The sequence below is a fragment of the Eschrichtius robustus genome, chromosome 1 (assembly GCF_028021215.1).
Source record: "Eschrichtius robustus isolate mEscRob2 chromosome 1, mEscRob2.pri, whole genome shotgun sequence".
NCBI lineage: Eukaryota > Metazoa > Chordata > Mammalia > Artiodactyla > Eschrichtiidae > Eschrichtius > Eschrichtius robustus.
This window is the reverse complement of record NC_090824.1, coordinates 119,647,091-119,664,795: the sequence shown is the minus strand read 5'-3', so window position 1 is coordinate 119,664,795 and position 17,705 is coordinate 119,647,091.

Genomic DNA, 17,705 nt, shown 5'->3' with positions numbered 1-17,705 from the left:
GTACAGGGAGGGCATAATAGAACTCAGGATCTGCCCTCCCAAACCAGGTCTTATTTTAGTCCTATCCATCTGGGAACACAGAACTCCCACCCCCAATGCCTGTGTGGAAGCCAGTAACCAAGGACTCATTCACATACCCTCTCACTCCCCATTACCAATCCCACACCATAGCCCCTGGATTGTGCTCCTAAGTATCTTCCAGAATTTTGCACCTCTCTCCATCTTCACTGCCATTGTCTCCACTAGCACTGTTGTCTCTTGTGTTTACCACTGTAGTACCCCTACCGGGTCTACCCCCAACCCCGGGGCCCCTGCAGTCCATTCTACACAATGCAGCCACAGTGGTCTTCTGAAAGGAAAACCTGATCATGCCACCCTTACCCTCACCTCTATTCCTCTACCCTTCCACACCCCCACCCCCTTCCCAACACTGAAAATCTCAATGTCTCTTTGCTCTTAAGAGTCAAGACAAACTCCAGAGCATATCCTACAAAGTCCTGATATTCTGCCCTTTTCCCTTTCCCCAAACTCATACTAAAACACAGCCTACACTCTCTGCCTCAGCCAGCCCAGCCCTCTTTCAATCCCTAATACGTGCTTTGCTCCCTCCTGACGAACGACCTTTCCACGGGTTGTTCCCCTGCTTGGAATGCTCATACATCTCCCTTGTTGCCCTCCCTAAATGTGTCCAATTTGTCCAGTGATGCATTCCTGGAGCTTATCACAGTGGCACTCTATGCCTTCCAACTTGATTGTCTGCTCCCACAAGACTGAACTCCATAAGGGACATACTTGTCTTGGCTCATCATTGTATCTCCAACATCTGGCCCAGGGCCTGGTACAGAGCTAGGAAGTAAGGAATGAATGAATGAATGAACAAACGAACGAACGAGCGAACGAACTCCCTGAGGAACTTTGAGCTGAGAAGCGAAAGACAAGCAGAAGCCATTTAGATAATGGAACTGGGGAAGAAGGAACATTGCAGTCTAAAGGAAAAGCATGCCTGTGGAGAGGAACTGAAATGGGCCCTCCCTCACTTTCCAGGGAGAAGCTGTGTGGAGATAGTGCCCTCCATCCTGAAATGCAATCTCAGATAATGTGGGGGTGAAGGTTGAGGTGAGGGGCTTTTTGTAATGAACATAGTTCAGAAAGGAGACAAATATACATATGGCATAAAAAGGCAAGTGTTATTTCACAAGGTCAGAGTCAGGTAAATAGAAAAAAATAGGTTTTCTTCATAGACTAGACTGTGTCATCCTCAGAATAAAATTGGTTTCCATAGTGGCATATGCTTGTAGGTGATTCAGGAAGAAACCAGTGATGGGCATCCTCTGGGGAGAAAGACCAAAGTGCAGATGAAGCAATCACTGGGACTCTGCCTCTCCAGGCAAAGAGAAGCCTGGGAGGAGGAACAGCCCATTAGCATCTCCCAACGCCTGAGCCAGAGGCACAGTGGTTTCTTCTTGAGAGGGGTGAGCGTTCTGAGGAATGTCTTAGTCAGCTCAGGCTGCTATAACAAAATACCGTAGACTGGCTTTCACAACAGATATTTATTTCTCACAGTTCTGGAGGCTAGAAGTCCAAGATAAAGGGGCTGGCAGATTCAGTGTCAGGTGAGGGCCCCCTTCCTGGGTTACAGACAGCCACCCTCTCACTGTGTCTTCATATGGCCTTTTCTTGGTGTGTGTGCACATGGAGAAGAAGTTCTGGTGTCTTTTCCTCTTCTCTAAGGGCACTAATCCCATTATGGGGACCCTACCCTCATGACCCTACCCTCTTCTATGTCTAGTTACCTCCCAAAGACCCCCACCTCCTAATACTATCCCCATAGGAGGTTAAGGCTTCAACATATGAATTTTGGGGAGCCACAGATATTCAGTCCACAACAGCTTTGGATTTGGATAGTTCAAAGAGGAGCTCAAAAGTGGGTACAAAGATGCATAGCAAGGGTGGAGAAATAGGGCCATTGTCTATTCAAAGACTAATGTGAGGCTTTACACCCTCACTTCAGCCCAAGGGACAAGTTAGCCTGATAAGTCAGAACTCCCTGTTCTTCCACTGGGTACATTTAGGGATGTTCTTTTAAACCTTCAGGAAAACAACTACTAATGACTAATTTGGAGTTACTATGTAGTCTTTCAGTGGGAACAGACATGGTGGTATTGGAGGTAAGGAGACGGGGGAGCTACTGGGGGTTTTCCAAGGACTTTGTGTTGCATCCTGCAATTACTAAAGGGGCAGAGAGTACAGACCAGCAGAGGACCCTGGAAGCCAGGGAGACTATACGGCCCCTTCCATTGATATTTCCCTTCCCTCAGCAGGTTCTAAGGGATAATGCCCATACCACAGAAAGAAGAGACCCTGACATATAGATTACAGATGCTAAAGCCATGTGACAGAAAAGAAATTTGTGTATTCACAGGACAGGAAGAAGGCCAGGGGGTCCAGCAGTGGAGAGAGGGAGAGTTGCAGCATGGAGCTAGAGAGATAGCAGAGACCAATCCCAGCAGATGTTGTAGCCCGGGCTCAATCTCTTGGACTTGATTCGAGGGCAGTGAGAAGCTATAAGCAAGCTACCATGAGAGTAGCATTTTTTTTAGATTGTCCGGCTACAGGGTGGACAGTGGATTAGAGGGAGCAAGCACAGCTTCAGGGAGGCCATCGGGAAGCTACCCCAGGTGAGATGGGATGATGGCCTGAGCCATGGTTACAATTTCCAGGATGTGGGGATGGATAATAATGGAGGGGGAGGGGGAGGAGTCCAGGCAGACTAGGACAGGGTTTCTGATATGTGCAAACTGGATTGTGGGTGGCACCGTTGCCTGGACTGGGGGACACTGGAGGGGGATCCCACACTCTTGAGAAAACCATAGTGAGGCTATTTCCTCAAGAGGATTCTTGAGCATTCCTGGGGTTGGCGGTTCCCGTAGATCTAGTGACTCCCCTCTGCACAGGAGGATTGTGTGGATTGGGTGGATTGGGTGCCTGTGGGGCTTTTACTTTGCTTTTCTGCTTTTGAAATGACTGGTTCTCATTTCCTCCTCCGCACACTCTCTGAAGTGGTGTGTTTGGGAATGTTACGTAACGGCCTTTCCCCATCTCTCTCATATTTATCTTTGTCTGTGGCCCTCCCTCCCCAACAGGATGGGTGACCACATCGGTTTCAACAACATGAGTTTGCCAAGTACCTGCCTTGGAGGTCAGGCAGGGCTGAGTTCTCTGTAACTTCTCAAAAGACAGTCAAAGACTTGGGGATGTCCTTGGGTCCTCCTTCCCGAAAAGGTTTAGATCTCTGTAGCTCCCTTCCCTGCGGCCTCAGGCACATTTTTGGGATGGGCTTTCTGGTTAGCGTAATACAGGACGTGGTAAAAAAAATAATAACAAAGGAAGAATAAATAAGAACATTGCATAAAACTTGGCTAATGAATGCCAACAAAGTGCCAGCTACCTTGGTTGAAATTTTTGGACTTGTAGCCAAAGCACTTTATCTTTTGGTGGTTTCAGTTTTTCCACATGCAGGTTCCGCTTCTTTCTTAGGCCTCCCGCTCTACTTCGGCAGCTTGATCTGGGCCCTTCATCTTCTTTCCTGCCTCCGTTTTTCTGGTCTAGTCCTCCTTGGCTCCCTCGCTGACTCCCAGCCCCTCACATATTTGTTCCCCTCCCCTACCCACTGCCCCCTCACTCTCCTTCTCTCTCTTTCTCTCCTTGTCACCATTTGTTCTCTATCACCCTCCTTTCTGGCTGGCTGATGTTGGAAACATTTCAGGAATTTTTAATTGAAAATACCATGAGAACTGTTAGCACCTCCGTTTCACTACAGAGTGGACCCGCGGCTCGGGGATGATGATGGGTGACTCCCGGGGTGGGTGGGGTTTAATATCTCACCTAGGTTAACTGGGGCAGCCAGGCTGTGCTAACCTAGGCCCCGGGGTGGAATGTGAGAAATGAAATATCGTCTGACAGGAAAGAGGGTGTGTTGAATAACCAAAAATTCCTATAAAGTCTGAAGAGGTGGGAGAGGAGTAAAGGATGAGGAATTAGTTAAAAGAAACAAAACAACCAGAAATTCTACTGACCGCCCCTCCTCCCCCACCGACACACACTCACCAACTGTCTGCCACAAAATGGCCATGAGGGTATAGCTGATTAACAATGTTGTGACAGTTTCCGGTGCACAGCAAAGCAACTCAGCCGTACATATCTCCAATACAAAATAAAAAGTTAAGAAAAAAGAAATGGCTGTGGGGGAAAGCAGGTACCACCTGGACGTCGGAGAAGGATCAGGAGCCTCCTTCCTGCCTGCCTGGAGGGCTCCCGTGTCCTCCCTCTGTTCTCACAGCTATCCCTGGCCCTGACTCTGCGGCCTGGGTCACATGAGCTCAGCCTCCTTTGATCTCCTCCTCTGTGAAGTCACCAGCTCCCCCTCAAGGCCTTGTCCCAGGTCCCAGGTCAGCTTTCACATCTGCCAGGGCCTCGGCAACTGGGAGGCTGAGGAGGAAGGCAGCAGTGGGCCGTGGTGGGTGGGAGGGGGGGTGGGGAGGGGCCTGGACGGTTTTCCCTAATGTCAGGCCACAACCAAAGGATCCTGTTTTCACCCAGTCATTGTGGAATAGGGAAGGCAGGCAGGGATGCTGGGACACCAGGGAGAGAAGGTGGTACTATGGTTCCTTACTCCTCTCCTGCAATCTCAGTTGGAGTCAGGGGCAATGGCCCAAGAATCATCAAGTCCTGGAACTGGAAGGATCCACAGTGGGCATCTCCTCCGCTGGCCCCCAGCCTGGACCCTGAATTCAGTGCCCAAGCCCTCCCATCCATGTTCAGTCAGGGTAGCCCCACTTTTATCTGTTTCCTATAATGAGGTCCTATGCAAGATTTTGAGAAAAGGATTCCACTGCTGAAAAATAAAAGAGGTAAAAATTTGAAATCCACTGATTTAGTACAAGCCTCTCCTGTTTATTTATAAATAAAGCAAGACCCAGAGAAATTGTGTGATGAGCCAGAATAATACAGTGGTAACTGTATAGCCAGCCCAGCCTTGGGTCTTCTACCCTCAGCTAATTTCCCTGGGGACTGAACAACCTCAAAGGAGGAGGAGCTGGACTGCAATATGGGTGAGGCTGTGGGAGTAGATTTGCTTCTCTTCATCCTCCCAGACTCATAGCTGCTGTTACTCCATGTGGGAACTGAGGCCCAGAAGGCCCCTTAGGTTTCCCAAAGGAATAAAGGTATGATATTTCAGTTCTAGAGCAGAGCAGTCTGTATGAGTTTTGAGATAAAGCATTATGAGTGTTTCCCTCTGAACTGCTGGGACTGATAAAGCCACTCATGCCACCTCACAGATATCTACAGCTACATGCTGAACAAAGAATCCTGGAACTCATTTAAAAAAAAAAAAAAAAGGAAAGAGAGAAGAAAAGAGGCAAAGGAAGGAAGAGAAAGAGAAAAAGATAAAAATATATAAACATGAAAAAAAGAGAAAAAAGAAAAAATACATTTGCCAAATAGGATATATGGCCCTCTTATTCCTGAAGAATAATCTGGAAAATGGGAGGTAAAGAGGACAGATGCTTTTAACCAGTTCCTACCATATGTCACAGCTAAATATTGAGCTTTTGGGGAGCATTTTCATCTGATTATTTTCTAAAACAAGACAAAAGCTGAGAAAATGAAAACCCAGGAAGAAGACATAAAGCTGAAATCCTGCCATGGAAGGGGATGTCAGGGAAAGCCAGACATCCGGGCAGGTGGATGGCAGCACCCAGGCGATGGGGAAGACTCCACTAGCATGTGACTGGAAAGGGTGAATATTCCTCCCAGGCCCCCGAACCAGGCAACCCCCTTCCCTCCTCCCAGATGGCCCTCACTCAGCCCAAGTATGGGCATCTCTGCTAGCACATAATGTTTTCTTTTTTCTCAAATAAAATATCATCACCTGATCTTAGCTAAGTAACTGTGAACTTGTAAAATCTGTTTGTTGTTCCCCAGAGACCCATTCAAGGGGTTTTTTCATATGAATTTGTTCATTCAGACACATTGCAATGTTTCTTTAATTGTTTCTCACAGCCCCATTGTGAGGGATAATTACTCCAGCACCCTCTCTCAATCCTGTTGCAGGTGAGTAAACTGAGGCGCGTGAAAGGGGTGACACGAGGGGCGGAAACCACCACGGATCCATCCTCCCCACCCTCAGACACTTGTGGGCATTTTCCAAATCTAGAATCTTGCAGGACTCACAGATTGCATGTTTCCAGCTAACTCTAGACCAGCAAACAGGCATCTATTTGGTTTGGCCAGAACACAGCATCCTGTTGATAACCATTTAGTAATTTTAGAGCATGTCAGAAACATCAGTGAAGCTAGTACAATTCAGTCTTAGAAAACTAGAAGTTCAGGAGATGGAAACGAATGAGAACGGGGGTCCTAAGGAGTCTTTAAAGGTGCTGCAAAGGTATATGAAAAGCATCTGGGGAAATACGTTTGGGATTTAGTTCTCACTCTTGTAACTAATGAAATATATTGCTCAGGATCCTTCTCTGTCTCCGTTAGGGTTTAGTCCTGCATGAGTGTACAGGGATGTATTAATTATTAATGAATCAATTAGCAGTAAATAACATTTTATGTTATATATTATATATGTTAATACCATATATTATATATAACATATATAATATGACAGTATATTATATATTATATATTACTATACATTATATATCATATATACTATTGATTCATATAATACTGTGTTAATAAGTATATTTATAATAAATATTCTATAATATAAATATAACATAAATGTTGTATCAATAAATATGATAATGTATTAATAAATATGATAATATATTAGAATAATATATAATAAATATTAAACAAATAGTTGGTGCGGCATTGTTCCTGGTGCTGTGTGTATGTGTTGGGAATGCAAAGCTGCATGAGCGCCTCAGAGACAGGGTGGGCTGGAGACGGGAGTCAGACGTGTCTAAGGCAGGAGGAGAGTATGAACCCACCACCACTCTCCCTTAATGGTGATCTGAGGCTCCCCAGCGGAGGCTGCTTTGAAGTCCTGTGCCAGCAGTATGGTGACATTAAGGGCTATCAAGGGAGAAGGCATGAAAAGTTTTACAGAATTAGGGAACTGGACAGAAGGACACCTCCCTCCTTCACCTCCACAATTTCTACTCTGCAGTAGGTTGTGACTCTTGCCCTCTTGGGCACAGATGGTCTTAAATACGTTGTCTTGCACCCAGTGCTAGGGCAGGGATGGAGAGGGAAAATCACTGCTATCAAGAGTGGAGTGGGTTGGAAAGAGCCCTCACCTGGTTCTGAGGAGCTAGGAGGTAATTGGATGTCAGTGAGGAAAGAGTCAGGAATTTCTCGAGGTAGGAAGTCAGGGCAACCTGGGGAGATAGTGGAAGAACATGGCCCTGGAGATCCAGGGGCTCTGGGTTCATCCTGTTTCTGCCTCTGACTTACTGTATGATGTGGGAAAAGTCATCTCTGCCTGGCCTTGGTGTCCTTGTTGGTGAAGTGTAACACCCCTTTCCTCAGATAGGGAGTAAGGCTCCTTTCTGCCCTTAATTCTGATTGTCTGGACCCTGGCAAGAAAGATTTAGGAGAGAGTAAAGGCACACTGCATAATTCTGGCCCAGAACCATAATTTGGGTTTTAAAAAAAAAGGGAACTGACCTAGAAGCAGGAGAAATGGGTTCTGGCTTCACCTTGGACCCTTACTTAGCATGTACTTGGGAAAATCATTTCACCTCTTTGGGTCTCTGTTTCCTCATTGGAAAAAAACAGAGTATTGATCTTCAAATTTTTATGGCTATTTATTTTATTTTTTTTAGCAAGAGAAATCTTTTACCAATGTCTCATATATGACAGAAAAAAAACCCCAAAACTTTCCTGGTTTAAGCCGTAGGAAAGGCTCTTGAGTCTATCACTGTGACTGGTGAGTTATTTAATTTTTCCTGGGTCTCTATTCCCTCATCTGTAACATGGGAATAAGAATTCCTGCTCTAATGATCTCACAGTTAATCAGGGGGAAAATGAGACAAGATATGTGAAAGGGCTTTGCAAACTCTAAATTGCTGTGTAAATGTACAAATTCATATTCAGGCTTGTTGTCAACTCTTTATTGTCTGGTCTAGAAGTCAAGTCCTCTCAAAAGCATTCCCAAAGCCCATGGCTATGGAAGGAAAAAAGAAGTCCATTTCTCTCCAGCCCAAAGCATGGTATGGGGCTGGTAGCCCTGGAAGCCAGAGGCAGCCCCTGCCAGGTCTGTAGATGGGGCCAGAGCAGCTATGGTTAGGGATACACAGGGATAGAAGCCGGAGCCCCTGCTGCCCACACACTTAGCCACGCAGGGGTCCATGAACAGCAGAAAAGGAGACCCTCCATAGGAGGAAGAGGTTTCTCTGGGCTGGGGCAGGTGAGCAGACCTTCCAAAAGCAGGTATGGTGGCAGGATCTGGCTTTAAAATGTTTCCCTGAAACTTTGATGAGCACTTTTGTTTGGGATTCCTGTGTCCTCCGACCCCCATACCCCAGCTGGTTACTCTGGTGATCACCAGCAGCTCAGCCCTGGGAACCAGTTTCCATAAAAAGAGCTGTGATCTCCCCCTAGCCTCCTCAGGTCAGCCACCTTGCCTTCCTGCTCCAGCCCTCTGCCCTGCCCCCTGGTGCTCACAACACTCCTTGTGCTGCCCCTCACTCGTCCTGTGCCTTGGTATTAACCTGGGCTCCAGCCTATGGGACTCCCAGGTTGGTTTCTAGCAGGACGAGGTGGGTTTGGCTTAGCTTGCTCTTTGCTGCCCTCACTCTTCTGCTCTTCTTGCTTCAAACAGGCTCCTGCTGGCTTTAATTAAGTCTGTGGAGCCTCCCCCAGGGCTGGCCCTCACGAAATGAGGTGACCCAGCTCACTAGGGCTGCTCCCCAGAGGCCCCTCAGCTCCGGGCTTATCACAACAATTTCTGCTTCACACTTTCCACAGAACATTGCAACCTGAACAGGAAAACATTGCCTGTAAGTGCAGGAGCCAGCCAGGGCACTAGATCCCAAACAGGAAGGCTCTGGATACTCTTGGTGCCCAAGGGGTTCAGCCTTTGGAGAGATTGCCAGTGAGAGACTTAGCTTTTTAATACCAAGGAAAATGGCTCCTGGGCAGAGCCATAGAGGGCTAAGTCACAGAGTCAGCAGAGCTCTGCAGCCAGGCCACTGCTCTTTCATAGTTCTTTAAGACTGAATCCAGGATGTCCAGCTATGTGGGAGACCCAGTCACCTACTCAATAGAGTCTATACTTCTACATTTTGGATTCAAGACCCTCAACAACTTTCTCCTCTCTGTTGTTCCAGGGTTATAACCTAACATTCTTAAACAGACCCTCAGGTCTTGCAAAAGAAAGCTACTGGGGAGTGCAACATAGTGGTTGTATCAGTTAGAACAGGATACTTTATGCTGTAGTAACAAACAGCCCCACCATCTATGGGTTAACATGCAAAAGTTTATATTTCAAATAGTCATAGAAGTTCCATTGTTTTGTGGTGGATCACGTGGAATACACATAGTCTCCTTAGCTATCATTACAGAAGAAAGATTGAGAAATTGGGTACGTGACTGCCACTGTCTCTGCCATGGTTGATATGAACACAAGCTTTGGAGTCAGAACTGGATTCAGATCCCAGTTTCACCACTCACTAATTATGGATCTTGGTCAACTTGACCTCTGAATCTTGTTGGTTTTTTCTTTTTTCTTTTTATTTTAAAAATAAGGTATAATATACATACACATATAATAAGTTAACCCTCTTTGGTATATAGTTCTATAAGTTTTGATAAGTAAATACAGTTGGATAACTACCACCACAATTTAAATATAGAACAGTTCCATCAACCAGTCCCCACAAAACCCTCCATTTCCTGTTGTAGTCAACATCTCCCACTCCAGTTCCTGGCAACCACTGGTCTGTTCCCTGTCCTTATAGTTTGCCTTTGTAAGAATGCCTTATAAGTGGAATAATACAATATGTAGCATTTGAGTCTGGCTTAGCTTGATGCATCTGAGATCCATGTTTGTGTGCATTAGTAGCTTATTCCTTTTTATTGCTGAGTAGTGTTCCTATGTATGGATGTACCACAGTTTGTTTACCCATTCACCAATTGAAGGACATTTGGTTCCAGTTTTTGCCAATTATATATACAGTGGCTGTAAACATTTGTGTACAGGTTATTGTATGAACATTAGCTATCACTTCACTTGGGTAAATATCTAGGATATTTAAATACCCAGATTACTGGGTAGCTTAAGTGTATGTTTAACATTAAAAGAAATTGCTGAACTGTTTTTCAGAGTGGCAATACCATTTTGCATTCCTATGAGAAATGTATGAGAATTTCAGGCTTGGTACTTAAGGGGTTTTTTGTTGTTTGTCTTTTTAACATGTGAGTAATTGTATCACATTGTTGTTTTAATTAATATTTCCCAAAGTGATTTATGATGTTGAGCATCTTTTTTAATGTGCTTATTGTCACCTGTATTTCTTTGTTAGGGAAGTGTCTGATTAAACCTTTGTTTCTTTTCTTACTAACTTTTGAGAGTTCTTTGTATATGTGGATTCAAGTGCTTTATCAGATATGCAATTTGCAAATATTTTCTCCCAATTCATGACTTGTATTTTCATTTTCCTGACACTGTCTTTCAATGTATCAGTTTTTTTCTTAGGTAAATTGTGCTATTGCTTATGTTTTGAGGAAATTAAAGTTAGCAAAGATTTTCTTCTAAGTTTTCTTCTAAAAGTTTTATAGTTTTAAGTGTTAACGTTTATGTCTTAATCAATTTTGAGTTAATTTTTTTATCTTTTAAAAGGTAGGAGTTTTTAGCTTAGTTTTTTTCCATATGGCTATCTTTTTGGTCCAGTACTATTTGTTGAAAACATTGAATTGCCTTCTTTTTTCATGAAATTGCCTTTGTTGAAAACATTAAATTGCCTTTGCACTTTTTTTTTAAGACATTTATTTATTTATTTTTGGCTGCTTTGGGTCTTCGTTGTTGCGCGTGGGCTTTCTCTAGTTGTGGCGAGTGGGGGCTCCTCTTCGTTGCAGTGCACGGGCTTCTCATTGTGGTGGCTTCTCTTGTTGCAGAGCATGGGTTCTAGGTGCACGGGCTTCAGTAGTTGTGGCTCATAGGCTCCATAGTTGTGGCTCATGGGCTCTAGAACACAGTCTCAGTAGTTGTGGCTCATGGGCTCAGTTGTTCCACGGCATGTGGGATCTTCCCAGACCAGGGATCAAACGTGTGTCCCCTGCACTGGCAGGCAGATTCTTAACGACTGCATCACCAGGGAAGTCCCCCCTTTGCACTTTTGACAAAAATCAATTGCTGTAATGTGTGGGTCTATTTATGGTTTCTCTATTCTGTTCCATTGGTCTATGTCTATTCTTGCATCTATATCATACTATATGGATTATTGTATCTATATGGAAAGTCTTGAAATCAGGTAGTGTGAGTATCCAACTTTGTTCTTCTTTTTAGAAATTGTTCCTTAGACTTCCCATAAAAATTTTTAGTGAACTTTTTTTGTGAACTAGATTTTCACAAAATTTTTTTACTGAGATAGATTTTGAGTAGAGTTGTATTGAACCTATAGATTTCTCTGTAGTGAATTAACATCTAATCCATGAACATGGTATTTCCATCTCTCCATTTATTTAGATCTTCTTTGATTTCTTTCATCAGTACTTTGTAGTTCTTTTTTTTTTTTTTGGTATGTTTTATAGCTTTTTTTGCATGTTTGTAATACAGACTTTTACATATATTTTGAAAGATTTATACCTAAATATTTTATGTTTTTTATACTATTGTAAAACTCATTTATTAGCTCTTCTGGCTTTTAAAAAGTCTCTTAGCATTTTCTAAATAAATGATTATGTCATCTTAAAATAAAGACAGCTTTATATCTGGATGCCTTTCATTTATTTCCTTGCCTTACTACATCTCCAGGACAATTTGAATGAGGTATTAGAAGCAGATATACGTGCCTTGTTCCTAATCTTAGGGGGAAAGCATTTTTCACCATTAAGTAAGATGTTAGCTGTTGGTTTTTCCATAGATGGCCTTCATCAGGTGGAAGAAGTTACCTTCTATTCCTAGTTTCCTGGTAGTTTTTTTTAAATCATAAATGGATATTTTATTTTGTCAATGTTTTCATCTTTTGAGATGATCATATCACTTTTCTTTTTTACTCTGTTAATATAGTTAATTACATTGATTTTTGAATTTTAGACCTATCTTGCATTTTTGGAATAAACCTCATTTTTTTCATGATACATTATCTTTTTTTTTCTTGGATTTGATCTGTTAAAGTTTTGTTAAGGGTTTTACATCTGTGTTTATGAGTTTAGTCTGTAATTTTATAATGTCTTTATCTAGTTTTCACATCAGAAGAATGCTGGTCTAATAGATTAAATTGGAAAATATTCCCTCCTCTTCAATTTTCTTGAAAAACATATATAGAATTTGTATTATTTCATCCTTAAATATTTAGTAGAATTCAGCAATAAATCCATTTGGGACTTGACATATTTGTTTGTTTCTGTGATGGAAAAGTTTATAACTTCAGATTCTCTCTAACATATGTATAGGGATTTTCAAGTTCTGTACTTCTTGAGTGAGCTTCAGTTGTTTGTGTTCTTCAAGGAATTTGTCCATTTCATCAAAGTTGTCAAATGTATTGGCGTGAGTTTGTTCAGTTTATCTTCTTATCCTTTTAATGCCTTTTATACCTGTAGTGATGAGGCCTTCTTCATTCCTATTATTCTTAATTTCTTCATTCCTTATATTGTGTTATAATTTTTAAATTTTAATCAATCTGGGTAAATGTTTATTAATTTTATTGATCTTCTTAAGGAACCAGTTTTTGTTTTATTGATTTTCTCTATGGCTTTTCTCTTTTCTATTTAATTGATTTCTGCTCTTATCTTTATTATTATTTGTTTCTTCTTTTAGCTTAATAGTTTAGGTCATTTGTTTGAGATCATATTTTCTAATAGTATATGCATTCAGCTTATAATATTAGCATACAAATTGTCCTGTAAGCATTGATTTAGCTATATCCCATGAAGTTTGATACGTTATACTTTCATTGTTATTTGGTTCAAAATGCTTTCTAATTTCTCTTTTAATTTCTTCTTTCATCTGTGGACCTATGTATTATTCAGAAGTTTGTTATTTGGCTTCTGAATATTTGGGGATTTTCCAAATATCTATTTGCTATTTCTCATTAATTTCATTGTGGTCGGTGGATAAACTTTGTATGACTTTAATCCTTTAAAATGTAGTGAAACTTGATTCATGGCCCAGAATATAGTCTATCTTGGTAAATGTTCCACGTGCACTTAGAAAGAATGTATATTCTGCTGTTGTGGGGCTGTTTCAATGACATGTGAGCAAACACGAACTTAAATTCGGCGAAGTATTAAGTAGTGCAATAACAGAAGAATTTTCCAAACTCTAATTATAAATTATAAATGTCAAGGTCTCTGTTATGATTCAGGAAAAAGACCAGGAATTTTATTCTCAAGAACAACATAAAAGATTTGGAATTGTAGTTATGATAGACTGAGCACTCATAGATATTATCCCACTTATTCCACTTAACAGCCTTTCAGGATAAGGACATCTATCCTGGTTTTAATTATGAAGATATTCAGACTTGTAGAAATTAGATAATTTGTCCAAGTTCATAGAAAGTGACAGGTGAAGATTTGAACCTAGAACCTGAAAAGTCATGCTCCTTAGTGCTTCTGGTATGGAAAAATCCCAGAATATGGAGTCATAAGTCAAGTGTGTCCTTGGGCAAGTCAACCCCTCTCTGATCTGTGTGATGGGAAGGATGTTCTTCCTTACTCTTAGGATAACAGTGGGGCTCAAATAAGATGAGTTATGAGACAGTGCTTTGAAAGCTATAAAGCTAATCAAATAGTCATCACTATCCTGACAAACAAGACTCTCAGAGAAGGACATATGATGAAGGGAGTGGGACTGGATATGAACAGACAAATAGATTAGAACTCAATCCTACAAAAGTGAAGGCTGGGGAAAAACAGTCTCTAGAATCATAAAGTAGGTGAATCCACACACTTTATCTTTTGATGCTTGAGAAGGACAAATTCAGGGCAAGTAAGCAACTATTACTTTATGAATGGATGATAAATTTATGTACCACATTATCCCAGGGTGTGGTACATGCCAAAAACATAATTGGGATCCAAAAATTTGACATTAATTTATAGGTACTAGACATTAGGAGATGCTATGACTCTTTAATTCACATCCCCAAGCTTTCAAGATTGAAATCGAGAAGATTCCTCAAAACCCCTTAGTGCTGTCAAAGAAAAACCAGAGCTGGACAGTAGTTAAAGTGGTAAAAACAGATTTTATTCAGGACTATTGCAATAGGGTATGAGAGACCTCAGACTAGAACCGGGCTCAATTCTGAATATTGCATAGGCAAGTGGGAATTTATAGCCAAGGAACAGGTTGGGAGTCTCTGGATGGAAAATTACTAAGAGGAAATATCAAGGGTAAGGGGGATTCTTACTAAACTGACCTAACAGGATTCTTGCTGAAGACAGGCCAGGGTGGTCAGACACCTGGGGGAGGGTGGAGGATATGGAACCTGATCACATATAGAGGGTGAGTGGTTCTGGTTATTGACTTACCACAGTTCTTACTGGATTTTACAAGAAAGTGCACAGATGGACCTGGGAGAAGGTTCAGGAGCCTGATGAAAGTTTGGCAAAGCAAAGAAACTTTGTCAGTGCCTCTGTCAGAAAATAGAGTTGGATGGAAAATGCTCTATCTAGTGTGGCTGGATGGGGCCTGGGTCAACGCCCCAGGCAGAGCTAATCCAGGAATATAGTACTTGCAGTGGCTGTGTTAACTGTCAGCTTATTTTATAGGACCTTCAGGGTAACACTCATTATAGAAATTTTGAGTTTGAATTATGGTCAGAAAAGAGGAATAAGGGGTCAGGACATTATGTGCTCCACCACCACCAAGTGGGGATCTGAGCAAGGGCCCCAGTTTCCCTACCCAAAGAATAGGCTGTGATTCTTTGGTCTCATACTATTCTCCTCTCTAGCTACCCACTTTTAAGGCCATCCTGAAGACTTGGTCATCTCCTAGAACTGCTCCACCTCTAAGGTCTCGAACCTGTGTCTCAGTGTCTGACCCCAGCATCCTCACTTCCAGGCCTTCAACTCTTCAACTTGTTCTTGGCATCCGGCTTCCTGATTTCTGCATTTCTCCCCATCATTCGGTCTCCTCCTGGCTCTATTTCTTTCTCCCCCCAGTCAAGATGCTTATTACCAGCAACTTCAACTTCTATACCTCATCCTTCTACACACCTTCCTGCAAACCTCCAACTCTGGGTTTTCCCAGTCGGCCTGGATTCCCGTTCCTGAACCTGAGCTTCTGAGAGATGCTAGAAAAAAAGTCCCATGGCCTTGGCTGGAAGTCACTTCTCATTTATTGCCTTCCCCTCTGCTCTGCAAAACTTCTCATCCCCTAGTAATGCTCTTTCCCACTCCCACAGTGGCCACTAACAATTCCTACTGCCTTCCGCAAACTTCATACTAAGCCCTGTCCCTCTTGCTCAGCAGGTGACTTTGACCCCTGCTGTCAGGTAGTCTGTCTGTACTTCCACCTAGAATCTCTCTGAATCCACCACCACCTTCACCTCTTTCTCTCTGTCTCAGAGGAGGCAGTGTTCTTCTGACATTCAAGGTTAATTCCTCCACCTGAGTTGTGTACCACAAATCCTCCTATCTTCTCCAGGTTCTTGCTTTATTATTTCCTCTTTTTAAAATTTCCTCCTATTTATCCAACCTCACCCTCTTCACTGTCACCACCTTCTTACCCCATCAACACAGACAGGTATCTTCTATCTTAAAATTAAATAAAGAACCTCTCTTGGTTCTTGGACATCTTTTCACCACAGTGGGAATTTGCATCCCTTCACAACTAATATTTTGGAACTTGTTCCCTACACTCACTGTTTCTGCAGTTTAACCTTCCATCCGCTTTTCAATACTTTGATGACATAGAAAGAGAATTGTTCTGAGAGCCACATGACCTGGTTTCTGGTTTCAGTCATGCTGGTCCAAAATAGTGGGACCTCAAGAAGTCATTTCAAGACCTGGTATTCAGCTTCTTCATCCATGAAATAAATCATTTACTTTGTACTAGGCACTGATCTAAGGGCTTCACATGTATTAATTAACTTAATCCCCCAAACAACTCTATGTGGAAGGCACTGTTATTATTCTCATCTTACTCTGAAGCATAGAGAGGTTGAATAGCTTGCCCAAGTTCACACGGCTGGTAGGTACAGAAACGTTTCAAATCCATGAACCTGGCTTCAGCATCCATGCTCCTAACCTCTCTCCTGGATGGCCATGCTAAGGTTCTTTTTAATTACACCACTGAGAATTGGAATAATGACTCTAAGAAAAGATCTCTGGGAACAAGTCCTTCAAGGTGACAAAACGTTTCCCTCCACAAGTGACAAACACCTCTTTTCTTCACAATTCTAGACTGAGTCCCAGGAAGCCACCACCTTCTGGAAAGCAGCCAATTGTCCTTCTCTTGCTCTTCTCCTGAAGTTCACCCCTCCAGGTATAAAGCTCCAGAGAAGGCAGCGTTCTTGAAGCTCTGCTCTCTCTCAGCAAGTCTCTCTTCTCAGCTAAACAGAGACTCTTACTCTCTCCTAAGAAGTTCCTAGAGGTCAGTGGATGTAATGAAGTAAAGAGAACTTGGGCTAAGTCATCAGTGATCTGTGAGTTCTAACCAGAGAGGTTCAGTGTTACAGACCAACCATGTTAATCCCCCAATCTCAGTGCAATAAAAGTAATGTACTTGCCCTGCCTGTCACATAGCGCAAAAGAGAATAAGCAGAAGAACATGAAGGAAGGATGTAAGTCAGGGTTTGTTCTTCATAAAGCTCTCCCTTCTCTCTTACTTCTAAGTAGAAAACATTTTGGAAATAGAATGGTTCAACCTTGAAACAGATGACCAACAGGGATTGCGGAATATTTCAAAACAAAGTATGCAGTCTTTAACGGTGAGGCAGTGTTGTCTGAAGGCAGCAGGATTAACTGGATGACCTTTAGAGGTCCCTTCCAGCATGCAGCCCCTCTGAACTCCCAGGAACAGGGACTGGGGAATGGGGACACAGTGTGAGGGAAACGTTGTTTGCACCTGTTCAGTCTGGGGCCCAACTGGTAAAAGGTGAGAACACACTGGAGAAGTCAGGAAATGGCTTGAAGTTTTCTCATTTTCCACCCGTTCTGTATCCTGGCTCCATGTGCCAGGGGTGCAGCAGCTCAGATTTCATAAACAGGGTCTGAGGGGGCAGGAAGCTCATGCCGCGTGAGCTGTTTTCTTCCCCTGCTTGCCCACATTTTACGAATCTCTTTCCTCCTTTCCCTTTCTGGTTTCTCGCCCCCTTGCCTCTGGCACTGTAAAATCTTGGCAAGCCCTGGAGTTAGGTTTGTTTTGGTTGAATAAACAGTTAAATGAGGTTTTATTTTCTTGTTTCTGCCCTGAACTGGAGGAAGGGGCGTTACAATGCTCAGCTGGGCCTCTTGGGAAGCCATTACATAATCCTGCAATTCTTCAGGAAGATTTCGTATAAATAACCCTTATTTACAAT